Source organism: Panicum virgatum, chromosome 5N (assembly GCF_016808335.1).
Source record: "Panicum virgatum strain AP13 chromosome 5N, P.virgatum_v5, whole genome shotgun sequence".
Lineage (NCBI taxonomy): Eukaryota > Viridiplantae > Streptophyta > Magnoliopsida > Poales > Poaceae > Panicum > Panicum virgatum.
In genome coordinates, this window is record NC_053149.1 from 15,372,197 (window position 1) to 15,387,513 (window position 15,317).

The window sequence follows — 15,317 nt, forward strand, 5'->3', positions numbered from 1 at the left end:
CGGCGAGCACAAACGGTACCAGCATAATATAATTTCACAAAAATATATAATAACATAAATATTTATAAAACAATTTTAAATTTAGAATTTACATAAAATAAATGACAGCAGCGGAAGAGAATATGACCTGAGAGAAAGAAATTTGATTGAGAACCAATAAAACAAAACGATAACTATGAACGCGTGAGCACTTCACATCGAGCTCACTGATGCGATTCCTGGTTAGCTTCTATACCTGAAACAGGGTAAACAACAAACCCTGAGTATATTAATACTCAGCAAGACTTACCCGACTATGGGTATACATAGCCCATTATCTAGACATGCACGACTTTCTGGCTGTGGGTTGTTTTGCGGAAAAACAATTGAGAGTGAGTCCTTACTTTCAATATTTTAGCTCAAAATTAGGAATGAGTACCTATTTTCTACAGTTTGCATTTATACAACAATTAGTGTGGAAAAACAATTGATTAGGTACAACCATATCGATCATTTCATTCCCTTCCATATTTTTACTACGATGTGACTCGGAGATCAAGGTGCTCATGTCCGAGAGCGACTGACGGCGAATCGATCCGATTTAACCTTGCAAGGTGGACCTAACCAACACGGCACGCATATGCCCCGTCGGACTATACGAGCCAACCATTTCCCTCCCCGTCTCGAACTACAGGACCACCCCACCATCATATGGTCAGCCGAGCTCAACGTGAGACCACCAAAAGTAAACATATGCAACCCCATTTCTCCGCGACTACTCGACTACCCCAGGAGGTGAGATGGAGCCCTGTACTTTCGAGGTGAGGCAGTACTCAGCTTACCGGTTTCGACTACCTCCTACTCCCGGTATGCGGTTAGTACAATTCAAACATGATCAGCAGGGTGTAGGATCAAGAACACCGACTAGAGGGGGGGTGAATAGGCGGTTTAAAATCTAAAACTAATAACACTAGAGAAATTTAATTAGTAACAAAGGAAAGCCCTATGTCATGCTATTACTATCTCTAGATGGGTTTGCAACCTAGGGTGACAAAACACAAATCAAGCTCTAGTAAAGTGAATTGCTCAAAGTAAAAGCAAGTATTAAAGAGAGCAAGAGAAGTAACCAAGCTTGACACAAGAAATTATTCCGTGGTGTCGATGACTTGCCGGTCACCCCTAATCCACGTTGAGGTGGATTCCAAGAATCAACCGCTCCTCTATCAAGAACCTCTTGATCTTGAGCCGGCTTGAATCAAGGAACCGCTCCACACCTCGATTCCACTAGAGTTGCTCTTCACCACTCCGGTGAGGTGAGCACAAAACCTCTCACAACCGAAATCGGGGCTCCTCAACAATCTCCTTGGAGGAGCTCCACGAAATCCACTTCTCCAAGCCGTCTAGGGAGCGGCAACTCCCAAGAGTAACAAGTTGAAGACGCTTGCTTGAAGTTTCCCTAATGCCACAAAGCTCAAACTCTTGATGCAATGCACTAGGAAGCTCTCACACTCTCTAAAATGCAATCTCTAAGCAAGTGTGTGTGAGAGAGGGATGCCTTAGCTCTAATGTGTCAAGAATGCTATCCAAATGGCCAAGAGAGTCACCCAATGGCCGGGCATTGGGTATATATAGACACCCCTTCAAAAACTAGCCGTTACACTCTTTTCTGCGAAGTCGCGGACCGTCCGCGGTTCAAAAACCGGACTGTCCGCCGTTATGAACCAGTGAGTCAGAGTGCATTTAATGCGTGTCAGAACTAGCCGTTAAGCCCTGGCGGACCGTCCGCGCCCCAGGGGCGGACCGTCCGCAGTTAAGAGTTCCACACCACCAGAGACTAACAACGTCTCTGGAACAACTTTGAGATTAGCCTGCGGACCGTCCGCGCATCAGGAGCGGACCGTCCGCAGTTTAACTTTTCAGCCCAAACCAGAGAAACAACCTCTCTGGTACAAATTTGAAATTAGCCGGCGGACCGTCCGCGCACCATGGCCGGACTGTCCGCCGTTCAACTTTGAAGCCCACACCAGTTAGACACCATTTCTGGTACAAATTTGAAATACAGTGGCGGACCGTCCGCCCACCTGGGCCGGACTGTCCGCCAGCCCACCAGAGCCTCTGCAAGCTCTCTGGAACGGTCGCGGACTGTCCGCCCCTCAGGCGCGGACTGTCCGCCGTTACTCAGTCAGCTCTAGAACTTAGTTTATTTCAAATCTTTTCAAAACGCCGTTAGCCCTCATGCATGCAACTAGACATTTTGAGCAAAATGGCACTAAAGACCCGTCAAGCATGAGTACACAACCCCTCTTGATAGTACGGCTATCTATCCAACAAATCCGGTCACTTTTCATCCACTAAACGCCTTGTGACCGGTAAAATACAAAGGCCCTATTTTATACCTTTGCCTTGAGCCCGAGCTTTGCTCATCATCTCCAAAAACTCCATACGTTCACAATCAAATCTCTTTCATTCGTGGATCAACCTATACTCATTATCTCAAAAGAAATCGTTAATCCACAAACTGTTATCATTAATTACCAAAACTAGAATTAGGGGCCTAGATGCTTTCAATCTCCCCCTTTTTGGTAATTGATGACGACACTAAATTTTGGAGTGATAGAAATTTTCAAGTCAACTTTATACACTAGGCATAAGGTGGACTTGGAATTGAACTTTGGAAGAACTTACTCATTTTCTTGAAAATTTCAGAATATGGTATGAATAAATTTCCCAAGTTCGATGAGTAGAGAGAACTCCCCCTTGATATGTGCATATAAATTTTCATGAATACCAAGCACACATATATATATTTGAAACTTTTGACGGAGTTTTCCCTACAAGTGGAAATCGAGGCATACAAGATACAAGATATATATGATATGAATTTTAACATGGTTAGCACAACCTCACAACCACAAGATGAACATAAATAGATTAAAGTAGCATAAACTAACATAGTTCATCACACATTACAAACCATGGTTCAAATCAAAACACAAGTCTCAAATAGAGTTCATGGAAGACACAAATAAACACGAGTGGCAATAATTCAACATAAATAATCATGAGTGGCCAGCGGAAGCCAAAAACGAATGATCTCCATTAGAAGTCCATGAGCTCCCCCTAGATCCAAGCACTCCAAAACTCCTTCTCCCCCTTTGGCATCAATTTCCAATAAGGTCAAACGGCTGGCGGAGGAGGTGGCGGTGGATAGAACGGCTGGTGCGGGTAGAACTCTGGAGGCGGCACTGGAGCCGGAAACACTGAGTAGAAATGATTAGTAAACCCTGTGAAGGCTGTGCTGAAGGCATCAAAGCGCTGCTCTAGCTGCTCCTGTCTCTGCTCAAGCTGCTCAAACTGCTCAGAAGAGGGCAAATCCTCAAAACGTGAGTCAAGAGCTGCTATGTCTGAGTGTAAGCTCTCATGAAACCCCTGCATCTGAGTCATCATGGGCTGGAACATCTGCTGCTGCATGTTCTGAAAGTTGAGGTTCATCTGATTCTGCATCTGATTAGCCAACCCCGCAATCTGAGAGGACATGCTCTCCTGCATGGATGCAAAGTATGACTCAAAGTAGCCAGCTGGAGGGGCCCACTGCTGCTGTGCTGGAGAATGCGGTGGTGGCATGGCATGCTGAGCTGCAGCTGCTCCCATATGAGCATCATCATCACTATCATCTTGCCCCTGTGCTTCGGCATCCATATCATCTCCAGGGAAGGGAGTCAAAGGCCTCAAGAGAAAAGTATTGTCATTCTTAAATGGCCTGAAAGGAGTGTGTTTGCTTTCACATAACCCTCTGAAGCTAGTCTTAACCTTGATGATGGACATAATGTATGGAGCAAAGTACAAGTTCATCTCCATGTTAAGCCTCAAGTCTGCAAGCTGATCCATGATAAGAGCAATGATATTGATTCTATTTCCATTCATGATATGAGATATCACATTCCAATAGTGCCCTCTAATCTTGTCCTTGTTGCCACTCTTAGGCATGAATGTGACTCTAACAATTTTATTGATCACTGCAGGATGATGCCTCAGACCCTGAGTGCCCCCAAAGCTTCTAGCAATTCCAAGATGTGCAGGCTCATAGAACATGGGGTAGTCATTTTCATTTAGAGGGTTTTCTAGCACAACATTCATACTTTGCTCACTATTGATGAAATTATAATCCAATTGATTTGCCTCAGCAAACTGTGCAAATGTAGCACCATAGGTTCTTTTGCCAGTTGTCCACCTAAATGTTTCCTCAACCATGTTTATCTCTAGAGTGGCATAGAACTGGCGAATCACTGTTTCATTCCAATCACACCTATGCTGCAGAAAATTAGCTAACCCCATTTGGTGAAATCTATCCACTAGATCAGACATGACTTGATGTTGTCTCATATAGGCTAGGTCAATGGTCTGATGTTTGAAGACATTTTTCTTAATTAGATGACCAAAGTAAACATCTTTTTGTACCTCGGTTTTGAAGAAGAGAATGTTGGTGTCCCGAGGCAAGCTAAACTGATCCACTGCTCTTGCATTTGCATAGCTTTCTGCAGTCCACTGTCGGCTAGGTAGATCTAGTCCCATCAAATCTGTAACATCATTGTCAACCCCCTCAGTATCTTCCTCTGAAGACTCATCACCAATATCTCCCACTGAAGATGCAGCAGCCATCTCACTAACATTTGGAGCATAGTCCACATCATCCGAGTCATCACTGTCTCTTTGTCTCTTGGAAGTCATTGCCTTCTTAATTTTTGAAGCAGTAGCCTTGATGATCTTCCGGGGTGGCCTGAGATCAAGATTTAACCATGAGAACAATTACTAAAGTCATAGAATCAATTCTTAATGATATAACTCAATTCAGCACTGATTCTGAAAAATCTGATACTCGCGGACCGTCCGCACTTCTGAACGCGGACCGTCCGCGGTTCATGAACTACCACGGCGGACCGTCCGCGTCCATCAGGCGGACTGTCCGCGACCCATCTGTTCTGCGCAGGAACACAAAATCGCCCTCATCTTTGATTCATCCACATTTTGAGTTTTGATTCAATTCAACCAACCAAATTTTAACTCTAGCAACTCCTCATCACTAGGAATAAGATCCCCCAAGTATTTGCACGAATCCATGGTCAAAAAAATAGATCGGAGCATCTAACCCTAACTCTTTCCAATAAAGAAATCCAAGAACAAGAGTTAGGGATTCATTGAAATACCGAGAGGACATGATGCACTATCTTGAGAAGAGTCCGAGGATGTGCTCGGACCGTCCGGGAACCACTCCAAAAGGGCTTGACCTTGTCGTCTTCCCCACGTGCTTGAGAGAGAAAGAGAGAGACACTTTTGGAGTATGTGTTCGGTTTGGTGGGGGAGGTGAGGGGGACATCCAATATAAGTCAAGTCTGGCCGACCCCACAATTCTGTCCAGTCGCGGACTGTCCGCGGTAATATGGCGGACCGTCCGCCTTTGAAATTTTTACATTGCAATTGACTGAAACTGCCTCTGCCCAACATATGCGGACCGTCCGCGGTCCTTTGGCAGACTGTCCGCAATGAATTTCTGCGGTTGACAACTTCTCTGCAGAGCCTCTGGTAAACCATTCTCATGAACGGCGGACTGTCCGCCCATAACTCGCGGACTGTCCGCGCTACAAAAAATCTTACAAGTCTGAATTCTGCCAATTTTCTCAATTCCAACTCCAATTTGGGATCATTGCTCATATAAAAATCTAAAAATCTCAAATCTTGCATGAAAACCTTCAAACGACTTATATGAGCAAGTTTCAACAAGAATTCAAAAATAAATCGAGTAGAATCATGAAAACTCATAAATGGCTCAAAAATACCTCAAAAATTCATAAAAATGAAACAAGAAGTGCATGAAAGAACCATATGCCACATGTGCTAGTTTTCAAGCCACATTTGAGAAGTCAATGATATTTAACTCATTTCTCAACTTGCAAAACCGAGATTCATCCAAAGGCTTGGTAAAGATATCGGCTAATTGATCATCCGTGCCAATACCATCAATCTTGATATCACCCTTGTTCACATGATCTCTAAGAAAATGATGGCGGATATCAATATGCTTGGTTCTTGAATGTTGGACCGGATTAGAGGCAATCTTCACGGCACTTTCATTATCACACAACAAGAGAATTTCATCAAATTTCACACCATAGTCAAGAAGAGTTTGCTTCATCCATAATAATTGTGCACAACAACTTCCGGCCGAGATATATTCCGCTTCGGCGGTTGAAAGAGCCACGGAATTTTGCTTCTTTGATGACCATGATACAAGAGATCTTCCAAGAAATTGACAACCACCGGATGTGCTTTTTCTATCAACCTTGCACCCCGCATAATCCGAATCCGAGAATCCAACCAAATCAAAATGAGCACCCTTGGGATACCATAAGCCAATATTAGGAGAATATTTCAAGTATCTCAAGATCCTTTTGACGGCGGTCAAATGACATTCTCTAGGTGCGGCTTGAAATCGTGCACACATGCAAACACTAAACATGATGTCGGGCCTTGATGCGGTCAAATAAAGCAAACTACCAATCATAGAACGATAAAGCTTTTGGTCAACCGGGTTACCTCCCTCATCTAGGTCGAGATGCCCATTGGTGGCCATAGGAGTCTCGATTGGTTTTGCATCTTCCATTCCAAATTTCTTCAAGATATCCTTCACATATTTTGATTGACACACAAAGGTGCCTTCCTTGAGTTGCTTGATTTGAAGTCCAAGAAAGAAACTCAATTCACCAATCATGGACATCTCAAATTCCCTAAACATCATTTCACCAAATTCCTCACAAAAACTTGGGTTAGTTGAACCAAAGATAATATCATCGACATAAATTTGACAAACAAACAAGTCTATACCAATATCTTTAGTGAACAAGGTAGTATCAACCTTACCAATTTTGAAGCCCTTAGAGATAAGAAAATCCCTCAATCTTTCATACCAAGCTCGTGGAGCTTGCTTAAGACCATAAAGAGCTTTAGAGAGCTTGTATACATGATTTGGCTTCTTGGGATCTTCAAAACCGGGAGGTTGCTCAACAAAAACAAGTTCACTAATCTTGCCATTCAAGAAAGCACTTTTCACATCCATTTGAAAAAGTTTAATGTTGTGAGAGCAAGCATAAGCTAATAAAATTCTAATAGCTTCTAATCTAGCAACGGGAGCAAAAGTTTCACCGAAATCCAAACCTTCGACTTGAGTGAAGCCTTGAGCGACCAATCTTGCCTTGTTTCTCACAACCATTCCATCTTCATTTTGCTTGTTTCTAAAGACCCATTTAGTGCCAATAACATTATAATTCTTGGGCCTCTCAACTAAATCCCAAACTTGATTCCGGGTGAAATTATTTAATTCTTCATGCATAGCATTCACCCAATCCGGATCTCTCAATGCTTCATCTACACGGTTAGGTTCAAGAAAAGATACAAAAGAATAATGTTCACAAAAAGAAGCAATGCGAGATCGAGTTTGGACACCTTTACTAATATCACCCATGATTTGATCCACCGGATGATCTTTTGCAAGAACATGATGAATTCTTTGAGGAACAATGGGTTCTTGAGTTGATGAAGATGGTGCACTAGATGAACCAACTTGATCTTGTACTTGAGAATCATCATTACTTGAATCTTGTACAATTTGTTGTGCTTGATCATTTGAGATAGAAGTTGAAGGATTAACTCTTGTAGATATAGAGGGACCATCTTCATCTTCATCTTCTTCTCTTGGTCTAACATCACCAATTGACATGTTTTTCATTGCATTTCTCAAACCATTACTTCTCACATCATCAAGATTTTCTTGTTCATTATGTGAACCATTTGTTTCATCAAACTCAACATCATATGCTTCTTCCACAATGCCATGTGTTTTGTTGTAGACCCGATAAGCCTTGCTATTAGATGAATATCCAAGAAGAAAACCCTCATCACATTTGCTTTGAAACTTGGATAACCGAGTTCCCTTCTTGAGAATATAGCACTTGCAACCAAACACTCTAAAATAAGATATATTTGGCTTTCTTCCAATGAGCAACTCATATGGGGTCTTGTTATGAAACCTATGGCAATACAATCTATTTGAGGCATGACAAGCCGTGTTGATTGCTTCGGCCCAAAAACTATCCGAAACATTATACTCGGAGAGCATTGATCTTGCCATATCGATCAAGGTTCTATTTTTCCTCTCAACAAGACCATTTTGTTCCGGAGTGTACTTGGTTGAGAATTCATGCTTGATTCCTTTCTCATCACACCATTCCTCAACCCTTGTATTCCTAAACTCACTTCCATTGTCACTCCTCACTTTCTTCACCTTGAGCTCAAATTCATTTTCGGCCCTTGTAAAGAATTTCTTGAATGTATCATATGTATCGGCCTTGTCATGAAGAAAGAAAACCCATGTATATCTTGAGTAATCATCCACTACCACAAGACAATAGCAATTTCCACCAATACTTCTATATGTTGTAGGACCAAATAAATCCATATGCAATAATTCCAAAGGTCTCTCGGTTGACATGACACTCTTAGTGGGATGAGTATTTGCAACTTGCTTTCCGGCTTGACATGCACTACAAAGCTTATCTTTATCAAACTTCACATTCTTCAAGCCAACTACTAAATCATGCTTCAAAAGTCGGTTGAGTTGTTTCATGCCAACATGACCAAGCCTTCTATGCCATAACCAACCCAAAGATGATTGAGTGAATAAGCAAGTGGACAAATTTGCCTCTTTAGTTGCAAAATCCACAAGATATACATCCTCATGTCTAAATCCCGTAAAGATGTGATCTTTTCCATCCAAGCTAGTTACTACAACATCATCTTTAGTGAAACTACACTTATATCCAAAATCACAAAGTTGAGTGACCGCTAAGAGATTAAACTTGAGAGAATCAACTAACAATACATTTGAGAGAGAATGATTGCTTGAGATAGGAATTGTACCAACTCCTTTGACTTTTCCCCGGCTATTGTCACCAAAGATGATGTCACTATGGCCACCAACATTCTCATCTAGAGAAGAAAACATCATTTGATCTCCGGTCATGTGTTGAGTGCATCCACTATCAAGCACCCAATGTCTTCCTCCGGACTTGTAATTTACCTACAAAGAGGAAGTAACTCTTTTAGGTACCCAAACTTTCTTTGGTCCTTGAACGTTAGTGATCACATTAGTGACCAAGACTTTTGGCACCCAAATGGCATTCTTTTTAGCACCATTTATAGGTATACCAACAAATTTTGCACTAACATTGCCATTTGAATTTTTCATAAGCATGTAACTTGAATCAAAGGATATGACTTTCTTGTTGGTGCAATTCTTCTCAACATGGCCAACCTTCTTGCATTTCTCACAATATGACTTGCCACTACTCTTCACAAAAGTAGTTTTAGTTTGCACAAAAGCCTTTTTCCCTTTCTTAGGAATGTATCCAAACCCTTGCTTGTTCAAGATGAACTTTTGGCTTGCCCAACAATGATTAAACTTTGCTCTACTATCATAGCATTTTCTCAAATCATTAGTCAAGCAAATAACCTCTTTCTTTAATAAATCATTTTCCATAATGAGAGATTCATTGCAAGAAGGGTTATCAATTTTAGTGCACAAAGAACTAGTAGAGCTAGAGCCACAAGATTTATCATCAATTAAATCACAACTAACACCAATGCTCAATGTTGCTTTTCTTTCATGACTAAGCAAGGTATTGTGAGCTTTCTCAAGCTTCTCATGAGTTTCTTTGAGATTCTCATGAGAAGTCTTTAGCTCTTCATAGGAATCTTGAAGAGAAGTAAACTTCAACTTCAAGTCCTTCAACTTAGCCTTTTCCTTTGTCATGAATTCATCGGCATCATTAAGCATTTCAACAAGATCATCATATGAAAATTCATCAAGTTCACCATCTTGTTGTACCTTTGCACCACCCTTTGCCATAAGACAATGTGGTGTAGAGAAGAGTGATGGAGCCTCCTTGATGGCGATCCCAGCAACTCCCTTGGATGGCTTGTCATCATCATCATCATCATCGGAGCTTGCATCGGAATCCCATTCAACAAAATAAGCTTGGCCATTCTTCTTCTTCTTGATGAACTTCTTCTTCTTCTTTTCATCATTTTTCTTGTTCTTTTTCTTGTTTGGACAATTGACAATGATATGACCTACTTCACCACAATTGAAGCAAGTCTTGTCCACAAAAGGATTTTTTCTTGATGATTGGCCTCTCTTGCCAAAGCTCTTCTTGCTCATCATTCTATTAAATCTCTTGACAAAGAGAGCCATCTCCTCATCCGATTCTTCTTCTTGGCATCCACTTTCTTCTTCAATTTTGCTATCTTGAGCTTTGAATGCCACACTTTTCTTTTTCATATCAATTTCTCCACCATGAGCTTCATCTTGAGATTTCTTGAACATGTCATGGGTGAGAATTTCTCCCAATATTTGTGTGGGAGTTGCGGTCTTCACATTTGACCTTACAAGTAAGGTCACAATTGTGTCATATCTTTCCGGAAGACATCTAAGAAACTTGTGGTTGAAATCCCCATCCGGTACCTCAAATCCAAGTCCCTTGAGGTCATTTACAATGTCATTTAGCCGGTTGAACATCTCGGCTATGCTCTCATCCTTCTTCATGGTAAATTCACTAAAATTTCCTTTAAGCAAATATAGCTTGGCCTCCTTCACCGTTGATGTACCCTCATGAATTTCCATGAGCTTCTTCCATATGTCATTTGCATTTGTGAGGCTCTTGACTCTATTAAATTCATTTACATCAAGAGCACTAAAGAGCAAATTAACCCCTTGATCATTTAGTGTCTCATTTTCCTCATCTAGGGGTGTCAAACTCTTTGGATCCAAAATGACATATCCATCATTTACTACTCTCCATAGCTTTCTACTCATGGCTTTGAGATGAGCCGACATCCTAGTCTTCCAATAATCATAATTGTTCCCATCAAAGAACGGTGGCTTCCCAACATGAATCCCATGATCACTAGTCATTGTTCTACTCCAAGATGGTTAAATCCTTAATTAATGGAGTACTTTGCTCTGGTATCACTTGTAGGATCAAGAACACCGACTAGAGGGGGGGGGTGAATAGGCGGTTTAAAATCTAAAACCAATAACACTAGAGAAATTTAATTAGTAACAAAGGAAAGCCCTATGTCATGCTATTACTATCTCTAGATGGGTTTGCAACCTAGGGTGACAAAACACAAATCAAGCTCTAGTAAAGTGAATTGTTCAAAGTAAAAGCAAGTATTAAAGAGAGCAAGAGAAGTAACCAAGCTTGACACAAGAAATTATTCTGTGGTGTCGATGACTTGCCGGTCACCCCTAATCCACGTTGAGGTGGATTCCAAGAATCAACCGCTCCTCTATCAAGAACCTCTTGATCTTGAGCCGGCTTGAATCAAGGAACCGCTCCACACCTCGATTCCACTAGAGTTGCTCTTCACCACTCCGGTGAGGTGAGCACAAAACCTCTCACAACCGAAATCGGGGCTCCTCAACAATCTCCTTGGAGGAGCTCCACGAAATCCACTTCTCCAAGCCGTCTAGGGAGCGGCAACTCCCAAGAGTAACAAGTTGAAGACGCTTGCTTGAAGTTTCCCTAATGCCACAAAGCTCAAACTCTTGATGCAATGCACTAGGAAGCTCTCACACTCTCTAAAATGCAATCTCTAAGCAAGTGTGTGTGAGAGAGGGATGCCTTAGCTCTAATGTGTCAAGAATGCTATCCAAATGGCCAAGAGAGTCACCCAATGGCCGGGCATTGGGTATATATAGACACCCCTTCAAAAACTAGCCGTTACACTCTTTTCTGCGAAGTCGCGGACCGTCCGCGGTTCAAAAACCGGACTGTCCGCCGTTATGAACCAGTGAGTCAGAGTGCATTTAATGCGTGTCAGAACTAGCCGTTAAGCCCTGGCGGACCGTCCGCGCCCCAGGGGCGGACCGTCCGCAGTTAAGAGTTCCACACCACCAGAGACTAACAACGTCTCTGGAACAACTTTGAGATTAGCCTGCGGACCGTCCGCGCATCAGGAGCGGACCGTCCGCAGTTTAACTCCATAAACTCCATACGTTCACAATCAAATCTCTTTCATTCGTGGATCAACCTATACTCATTATCTCAAAAGAAATCATTAATCCACAAACCGTTGTCATTAATTACCAAAACTAGAATTAGGGGCCTAGATGCTTTCACAGGGCCAACAACGGTACGGTCCTCAACCGACTCGGACGGGGCTAAGACACCCAGGAACCCTGTCCTATTACCATACCTATATGTCATCATCATTCCCCAGTCCGGTCTCAAATTTCCAATCATTCCATATTGTATTCCATATCTCATATACTGGAATATAAAGATAACTATAAATCTCGCGAGTAACCGAAAATTACTCGAATTTTGCCCTATAGCTCGCGAGTGATTGGAAATCACTCGACTTCTAAATATCCTATATCTCGCGAGTGCAAGAAGGCACTCGACTTCTATCGAGAACTATTAAGCATAGCATTTCTATCGTCCTATACATGCTAGTATAATTCAGGGAAACATAGGGATCATGCAACTAGGGTTCCATTCAACTCCTGAAACGTAATGCACAAGTAATAAATATATATATATATAGGTATCATAATTTCAAATAATATGATGTGCACCGGGTCTTGCCTGGGATTAACACTAGGTCAGTGTTTGTTAGATGACACTCGCTTGGCGAGTATTCCGGTCCAAGCATGTACTCCTGGTTCTTCGTCTCTTCTGGATATGTCCACCAAACATCGTCTTCTTGTTCGGTTCCAATATCACGTCCTTCACGTGATTCATCTATCGTACCTAAATGAGGTGCAACAATGCATATGTATAAATGCATGAAAGTACAACGCGCAAAGCATTCACAAAAGTGCAACACACTATACAATATATCATTTGATATTAAAGAAAAGATGAATCACACTTCGAAAAGAGCATAATTATCATAAACAAATGTATCAATAAATGATCATCTAAAACCAGCACTTACAGACATTGCTTTGAGCTATAGCACTATTTATTTTGTCAGACTAAAATAAAATCATATTTACTACTACTTAACGGTCATTTTAATTACAAAGCCAAGCTAGAAAATTTGCAAACATTTCATAAAGACAGGTGCTTTGGTTCAAAAATAAATACTACTACTCTAAAGTGGGGTTTTAATTATAACTACAGAGCCTATAGTTTGGATGATTTTTAATAGCTTTTATAAAGTACTATTGTTAAATACAACATCATTGATGCAAAAAGGAATGAAATGCACCGGATAACACTTATAGCTCCTATGATCCTGTAAAGATGAAAAACTGATGTATGTTACATAATTAAAGTCTTGAACTAAGTCTCATGATTTTTATCTATAGGGATTTATTTTTAATAGAAGAAACGTTAAAGCATCAACATTAAATCATTAACTCATGTATACATGCACCAAATAAATCTAACACCTTTGCCACAGCATATGCATCACATGAACAGCCTACCATAAAAATTTCATAGCAAACGGAGCAATATAACTATAAATATAAATTTATTCCTAACAAATATAAATAAAATTCTATGACAATATTTTTATACTAACACATATCATATTATGTACCCACTGCATAGACCTACTAACAAGGATTCCAAAACATCTTCATTTTTTATTTTACGATTTTTCCATGATTTACTATGCATTTTCAAAGTTTACCACCACTTAAACTAATATTTAAACTAGAGCAAAAACTATTTAGAAACCAAAGATCAACCTGTAAGGAAAGTTGTAGATCTTAGAACAAGGAATCCAACAAATTTTAGTTTGTATTTTTCTAATTTTTCTATGATTTTATACGAATTTTAGAAGTTAACAGCTAATTTATGCATAAAAGAAAAGACTACTTTACAGCAAGACCCCTGAGTTTTTCTAGAATTACGCAGCACTATTAAGAACTATTCAAATGAGTCACAGACTTTGCAAAGAAACCACTAAAGTTACTCCTATTCTTGCATGAGGCCCCTAGCATGGCCGGCGGCGGTTCTAGGCCGAAATCCGGCGAGCTCGCTCGCCGTCGGCGAGGATTAGGTGGGGGAGAAGCAAGAGGGAGCCATGAGCTACCTTGGGAGGTGCTCGGCGCGGCGGGAGATGGCCGGAGATGAGCTGTCCGCGGTGGCCGTGGTGGAGGCGGCCATGGCGGCGGCGTTCTCGTCGGCGGCGAGGCAAACCGGCGGTGGAGCGAGCCGGCGCAGCGGCCAGTAGGGCCAGGCGAAGCTGGGGCGCGCGCCGGTGTAACACCGTATTTTCAAATTAGGAACCTAAATAAATTTAATTAGGTTTCTATAGGTTCGATAAGGTTCTATTTATTTTATCTTGAATTTAGAGCATTTATCGCAAGCTTAAATAAAATATTTAGCCATAAAATAAATGTAAGGAAAATAGGTTTGTGCATCTCATGCTGGTTTGCATTTTTATTTGCTTGTTGTTCAACTTAAATTCAAATCTTTGAGTTCAAATTTAAATTGAAAGTGTTTGAATCTTTTCAGAAAATGAAAAGGGCTTTCTTTTTTCCCCTCACCCCTTTCAGCCCGGCCCACCTTTTCTTTTTCTTCCTTTCTCCTTTTTCGCGGCCCGTTTTCTTTTGTTTCGGCCCAACCGGCGATCCCCCTTTCCTCCCCGCCAGCCCCTTCCCCGCTCCTGGCCCAGCCGGCCCAGCGCCCCTCCCCTCCCTGTCTGACCGCCAGGCGGGCCCCGCCCGTCGGGACCGTCTTCCTCTCCCGACCGAGCCGGACTCCAGCTCGAAACCTACCGAGATCTCCGCGCTTGCGCCACCGCGTCCCCCTTGGGCCCGCACGCCAAGGCCCGCGCTCCGCCCCTATAAAAGGAACCCTAGACCCCCCTGGATACCATAAACCCGAAGCCGCAGCCGCCGCCTTCACGAAACCTAGCTCGCGCCGCCATTGCTGCGCCAGAGCTCGGAGCTCCGCGCTGCGCCGCCGCCCCACTTCGCCTTCTCGACGACATCACAGCCCCGAAGCTTCGCGTCGAGGTGAGGGAGCTCTCCAGCTCCGTTTTCCTTCTCCCTCTCGCTCTGTTCGCCCACTTTAGCTCGCCGGTGCCGCAGCTCCACGTGCGCCGCCGCAAGCCGCTCCGCTGCCCTAGCGCCCTCCCAAACCCCCCTAATTGAGTTCGCGAACTCGCGAGCTCGCTAACCGCGCAACCCGCGCTCGAAAAGAGCCACGGATGGCCGTTCCGGCCAAGTCCGGCCATCCCGCCGCCGCGTACGCCTCGCCGCC